This window comes from Triticum dicoccoides, chromosome 3B (genome assembly GCF_002162155.2).
Source record: "Triticum dicoccoides isolate Atlit2015 ecotype Zavitan chromosome 3B, WEW_v2.0, whole genome shotgun sequence".
Classification (NCBI taxonomy): domain Eukaryota; kingdom Viridiplantae; phylum Streptophyta; class Magnoliopsida; order Poales; family Poaceae; genus Triticum; species Triticum dicoccoides.
Genome location: NC_041385.1, coordinates 701,488,039 through 701,495,440, shown reverse-complemented (window position 1 = coordinate 701,495,440; position 7,402 = coordinate 701,488,039).

The window sequence follows — 7,402 nt, the reverse complement described above, 5'->3', positions numbered from 1 at the left end:
TACCTTCCTTGTCCTCGAGCTGTTTCTTGGCATGGCCGAGCTCGTTCTCGGACCGCTCGAGGCTCTGCTTCAATGCATCGACCTCCGCGGTCAGTGCGGCAGAGGTCAGCAGCGCAGCCTGCATTCCCATATTGACATATTTATATTAGACTCCTGCGTATATATATTTTTTTAGATCCTCAGTCCGGCTTTTCTTTCCGAACACCAAACTGAGCATCAGGGGCTACTGTCTATGCGATAACATTTTTATATGTTTTGAATACATACCTCAAAGCCTGTTAGCAGGCTTGTACAGGCTTCTATCAGCCCACTCTTGGCAGACTGAACCTTCTGAATCACCGCACTCATAACAGTGCGGTGTTCCTTGTCGATGGAGGCGCCATTAAGCACCTCCAGCAAATTGTCCGGCGCCTCTGGTTGGACGGAGGCCGCCGGTGTCGTAGGCTGGGCCTTCTTACGAAGGCGCCGCCTGCCGGACCCCGGAACCACTGAAGGTTCCGGAGCGGTGTCCGACCCAGGGCCGGACTTAGACCCCTCTGGGGCTTCACCCCCTTTGGGCCTGGAGTCCGGGAGGTCACCTCGCGGTACCTCCAGGACCACCCCCTCCTGGTTTAGTTCCTTTTGGGACTCCACCTCAGCGTCGTCCATGGGGAGAGGGGAGGAGGCCGTCGGAAGTGAAGCGCTGTTCACATCCGACGAATCCAGGGAGCCGTTCGACGAATCGCCAAGCTGAGCTTTGGGCGGACTACATGATTGAATTCGGCGTCAGAAGGTACCATACAATAGAGGAGCGTCATAAGTTATTCGGGTATCCGGATACTTACGATTTTGCCAGGGGCTTGACCCTGGATGGCCATTCCTCCCCGCTGTCTTCGGGATCGGAGGCATAGTCCGGTAGAAGGGTCCTCCCCTTCTTGGACCCTCTGGCCTCCCCAGTTGGGGCAGCCTTCCGTTTCTTTTCTCCCCCCGCTGGAGGGGGAGAGGCTTCTTGTTCTTCCTCCTCCTCGTCCTCAGAGGCGGAGGGTGCCTCGGGGTTGTCAGGCGATGAATCCGACACCACCAGGTGTCGGGAACTCTTTCGAGTCCCCGTGGCCTTCTTCTTGGCCTTCTTCTCCAGCAGCAGTGAGGTGCCGGAACCAGCAGCTCCGTTAAATGGGCATCCGCTGGGTCTTCGGGCAAAGGAGCCGGACAATTGGTCCGTCCGGCCTTCTTCTGCCAGTCCTGTTAAAGGGATGGGAGTTTAGATCCCGCATAGAATCAAAACTATGGAAAACAAATACCCCGTAATGGGAGAATTGAGCTTACCGCACTGGCTTGGCGCTTCGCGCAGAATCCGCGATCCTCGGTGATGGGAGGATGGACTTCGGAGCTCTTGAAAAGCACCTTCCAGGCATCTTCATGCATTGTATCGAAGAGCCTGGACAAAGTTTGGTGCTGAGCCGGGTCGAATTCCCATAGATTAAAGGCCCGTCATTGACACGGGAGGATCCAGCGGAAAAGCATGACCTGGACTATGGTGACAAGTTTGACCTTCCTGTCTATCAGATCTTTGATGCAGGTTTGAAGTCCGGTCACCTCTGCCGAACTACCCCATGACAGGCCCGTTTCTTTCCAAGATGTGAGGTGTGTGGGGATGCCAGATCGGAATTCGGGGGCCGCTGCCCATTCAGGGTCACGCGGCTCGGTGATGTAGAACCACCCCGATTGCCACCCTTTGTTGGTTTCCACGAAGGCATCCTCGAGCCATGTGACATTGGCAATCTTGCCCACCATGGCGCCTCCGCACTCCGCTTGCCGGCCGCTCACAACCTTCGGCTTGACGCTGAAGATCTTCAGCCATAGGCCAAAGTGGGGCTGGATGCGGAGGAAGGCCTCACACACGACGATAAACACCGAGATGTTGAGGATGAAGTTCGGGGCCAGATCGTGGAAGTCCAGGCCATAGTAGAACATGAGCCCCCGGACGAACGGGTGAAGAGGAAAGCCCAGTCCACGGAGGAAATGGGGGAGAAATACGACCCTCTCATGGGGCCCGGGGGTGATGAGTTGCCCCTCATCTGGAAGCCGGTGCGCGATGTCTTTAGACAGGTATTCAGCCTTCCCCAACTTTTTGATTTGCCCCTCCGTGACGGAGGAGGCCATCCATCTACTTCCCGCTCCGGACATAATTGGAGAAGATTGAGGTGGTAAGTGCGGACTTGGGCGCTGGAGCTCAAGTATGCAGGAATGGATAAGCAAGGGAGGAAGAAGGCGTAAATGGAAAGGGTGGATCCTTATCCCCTTATATGGGCGGCCGAAGCTATGAGCCCCCACCAGCCTAGTAAAACTCGCTTATCTTCCAAGCACCGCGGTTAATGGCGCGGTTGGGTTACCCACGCACGTATTGATGAGAATCCCGGAATAAGGGGACACGATCTCTGCTTTGACAAGACGTGCCAAGGAAACCGCCTCGCTAAATGCGCTGAGGTGGAACAGTAAAACAATTCGTAAAGGCTTGGCCGTGGCGTGATGTCATGCTGCAGAATACGTCAGCAGATTAGGTTTGTGCAGATATTATTCTCTCTATGGTGGTATGTGGAACTTATTTTGCAGAGCCGGACACTATCCTTGTGTTCAACATCTTCTATGAAGTATTCGGAGGAGGAACCCGCCTTGCAATGCCGAAGACAATTTGCGCGCCGGACTCGTCGTCATTGAAGCCTGGTTCAGGGGCTACTGAAGGAGTCCCGGATTAGGGGGTGTCCGGATGGCCGGACTATGACCTTTGGCCAGACACCCGGACTATGAAGATACAAGATTGAAGACTTCGTCCCGTGTCTAGATAGGACTTTCCTTGGCGTGGAAGGCAAGCTTGGTGATTCGATATGAAGATCTCCTCCCATTGTAACCGACTCTGTGTAACCCTAGCCCTCTCCGGTGTCTATATAAACCGGAGAGTTTTAGTCCATAGGACGAACAACAATCATACCATAGGCTAGCTTCTAGGGTTTAGCCTCTCTGATCTCGTGGTAGATCAACTCTTGTACTACCCATATCATCAATATTAATCAAGCAGGAGTAGGGTTTTACCTCCATCGAGAGGGCCCGAACCTGGGTAAAAACATCGTGTCCCTTGTCTCCTGTTACCATCCGCCTAGACGCACAGTTCGGGACCCCCTACCCGAGATCCGCCGATTTTGACACCGACACGGGGCATATGAGATGTTCGAAGAGCTAAAAATGGTTTTTCAAGCTCATGCCCGGGTCGAGAGATATGAAGTCTTCGACAAGTTCTTCAGCTATAAGATGGAGGAAAGTAGTTCTGTCAGTGAGCACATACTCAAAATGTCTGGGTTGCACAACCGCTTGACTCAGCTGGGAGTTAATCTCCCGGATGACGCGGTTATTGATAGAATCCTTCAGTCGCTTCCACCGAGCTACAAGAGCTTTGTGGTGAACTTCAATATGCAGGGGATGGAAAAGACCATTCTTGAAGTATATTCAATGCTGAAATCAGCAGAGGTAGAGATAAAAAAGGAACAATAAGTGTTGATGGTGAATAAAACCACTAAGTTCAAGAAAGGCAAGGGTAAGAAGAACTTCAAGAAGGACGGCAAGGAAGTTGCCGCGCCCGGTAACCCAGCTGCCGGGAAGAAGTCAAAGAATGGACCCAAGCCTGAGACTGAGTGCTTTTATTGCAAAGGGAAGGGTCACTGGAAGCGGAACTGCCCCAAATACTTAGAGGACAAGAAGGCCGGCAACACTAAAGGTATATGTGATATACATGTAATTGATGTGTACCTTACCAGTGCTCGTAGTAGCTCCTGGGTATTTGATACCGGTGCCGTTGCTCATATTTGTAACTCAAGGCAGGAGCTGCGGAATAAGCGGAGACTGGCGAAGGAAGAGGTGACGATGCACGCCGGGAATGGTTCCAGAGTCGATGTGATCGCCGTCGGCACGCTACCTCTACATTTACCTACCGGATTAGTTTTAAACCTCAATAATTGTTATTTAGTGCCAGCTTTGAGCATGAACATTGTATCTGGATCTTGTTTAATACGAGATGGATACTCATTTAAATCCGAGAATAGTGGTTGTTCTAGTTATATGAGAGATATGTTTTATGGTCATGCCCCGATGGTCAATGGTTTATTCTTAATGAATCTCGAACGTGATGTTACACATACTCATAGTGTAAATACCAAAAGATGTAAAGTTGATAACGATAGTCCCACATACTTGTGGCACTGCCGCCCTGGTCACATTGGTGTCAAGCGCATGAACAAGCTCCATGCTAATGGACTTTTAGAGTCTCTCGATTATGAATCATTTGACACATGTGAACCATGCCTCATGGGAAAAATGACCAAGACTCCGTTCTTCGGAACAATGGAGCAAGCAACCAACTTATTGGAAATCATACATACTGATGTGTGCGGTCCAATGAGCGTTGAGGCTCGCGGAGGATATCGTTATGTTCTCACTCTCACTGACGACTTGAGTAGATATGGGTATATCTACTTGATGAAACACAAGTCTGAGACCTTTGAAAAGTTCAAGGAATTTCAGAATGAGGTAGAGAATCAACATGACCAAAAAATAAAGTTCTTATGATCAGATCGTGGAGGAGAATATTCAAGTCACGAATTTGGTACGCACTTAAGGAAATGTGGAATCATTTCACAACTCACGCCGCCTGGAACACCTTAGCGTAACGGTGTGTCCGAACGTCGTAATCGCACTTTATTGGATATGGTGCGATCTATGATGTCTCTTACCGATTTACCGCTATCTTTTTGGGCATACGCTCTAGAGACAGCTACATTCACTTTAAATAGGGCACTGTCTAAATACGTTGAGACGACACCGTATGAACTATGATTTGGGAAGAAACCTAAGCTATCGTTTCTAAAAGTTTGGGGATGCGATGCTTATGTCAAGAAACTTCAACCTGAAAAGCTCGAACCCAAGTCGGAAAAATGCGTCTTCATAGGATACCCTAAGGAAACCGTTGGGTATACCTTCTACCTTAGATCCGAAGGCAAGATCTTTTTTTCCAAGAACGGGTCATTTCTGGAGAAAGAGTTTCTCTCGAGAGAAGTAAGTGGGAGGAAAGTGGAACTTGATGAAGTACTACCTCTTGAACCGGTAAGTAGCGCAGCTCAGGAAGATGTTCCTGTGGTGCCTGCACCGACTGGAGAGGAAATTAATGATGATGATCAAGGTACTTCGGATCAAGTTGCTACTGAACTTTGTAGGTCCACAAGGACACGTTCCACACCAGACTGGTATGGCAACCCTGTCCTGGAAATCATGTTGTTAGACAACGGTGAACCTTCGAACTATGAAGAAGCGATGGCGGGCCAAGATTCCAACAAATGGCTTGAAGCCATGCAATCCGAGATAGAATCCATGTATGAAAACAAAGTATGGACTTTGACAGACTTGCCCGATGATCGGCGAGCGATAGAAAACAAATGGATCTTTAAGAAGAAGACGGACGTGGATGGTAATGTTACCATCTATAAAGCTCGACTTGTCGCTAAGGGTTATCGGCAAGTTCAAGGGGTTGACTATGATGAGACTTTCTCTCCCGTAGCGAAGGTGAAGTCCGTCCGAATCATGTTAGCAATTTCCGCATACTATGATTATGAGATATGGCAGATGGACGTCAAAACGGCATTCCTTAACGGTTATCTTAAGGAAGAACTATATATGATGCAGCCTGAAGGTTTTGTCGATCCTAAGAATGCTGACAAGGTATGCAAGCTCCAGCGATCCATTTATGGGCTGGTGCAAGCATCTCGGAGTTGGAACATTCGCTTTGATGAGATGATCAAAGCGTTTGGGTTTATGCAGACTTATGGAGAAGCCTGCGTTTACAAGAAAGTGAGTGGGAGCTCTGTAGCATTTCTCATATTATATGTAGATGGCATACTTTTGATGGGAAATGATATAGAACTTTTGGACAGCATTAAGGACTACTTGAATAAGTGTTTTTCAATGAAGGACCTTGGAGAAGCTGCTTACATATTAGGCATCAAGATCTATAGGGATAGATCGAGATGCCTCATAGGTCTTTCACAAAGCACATACCTTGATAAGATATTGAAGACGTTCAATATGGATTAGTCCAAGAAAGGGTTCTTGCCTGTATTGCAAGGTGTGAAATTGAGCTCGGATCAATGCCCGACCACGGCAGAAGATATAGAAGAGATGAGTATCATCCCCTATGCCTCAGCCATAGGGTCTATTATGTATGCCATGCTGTGTAACAGACCTGATGTAAGCCTTGCCATAAGTTTGATAGGAAAGTACCAAAGTAATCCCGGCAAGGAACACTGGACAGCTGTCAAGAATATCCCGAAGTACCTGAAAAGGACTAAGGATATGTTTCTCGTTTTTGGAGGTGACGAAGAGCTCGTTGTAAAGGGTTACATCGACGCTAGCTTTGACACAGATCTGGATGACTCGAAGTCACAAACCGGATACGTGTATATTTTGAATGGTGGGGCAGTAAGCTGGTGCAGTTGCAAGCATAGCGTCGTGGCGGGATCTACATGTGAAGCAGAGTACATGGCAGCCTCGGAGGGAGTGCATGAAGCAATCTGGGCGAAGGAGTTCATCACCGACCTAGGAGTCATACCCAATGCGTCGGGGCCAATCAAACTCTTCTGTGACAACACTGGAGCTATTGCACTTGCCAAGGAGCCCAGGTTTCACAAGAAGACCAGGCACATCAAGCGTCGCTTCAACTCCATTAGTGAAAATGTTCAATATGGAGACATATATATTTGTAAAGTACATACGGACCTGAATGTGGCAGATCCATTGACTAAACCTCTCCCTAGGGCAAAACATGATCAACACCAGAATTCCATGGGTGTTTGATTCATCACAATGTAACTAGATTATTGAACTCTAGTTCAAGTGGGAGACTGTTGGAAATATGCCCTAGAGGCAATAATAAAATGGTTATTATTATATTTCTTTGTTCATGATAATTGTCTGTTATTCATGCTATAATTGTATTATCCGGAAATCGTAATACACGTGTGAATACATAGACCACAACATGTCCCTAGTGAGCCTCTAGTTGACTAGCTCGTTGATCAACAGATAGTCATGGTTTCCTGACTATGGACATTGCATGTCATTGATAACGGGATCACATCATTAGGAGAATGATGTGATGGACAAGACCCAATCCTAAGCATAGCTCAAAGATCGTGTAGTTCGCTTAGCTAGAGCTTTTCCAAATGTCAAGTATCATTTCCTTAGACCATGAGATTGTGCAACTCCCGGATACCGTAGGAGTGACTTGCTGGTAACGAGATTAAACGAGGTATTGGGATACCGACGATCGAGTCTCGGGCAAGTAGCGTACCAATTGACAAAGGGAATTGTATACGGGATTGAT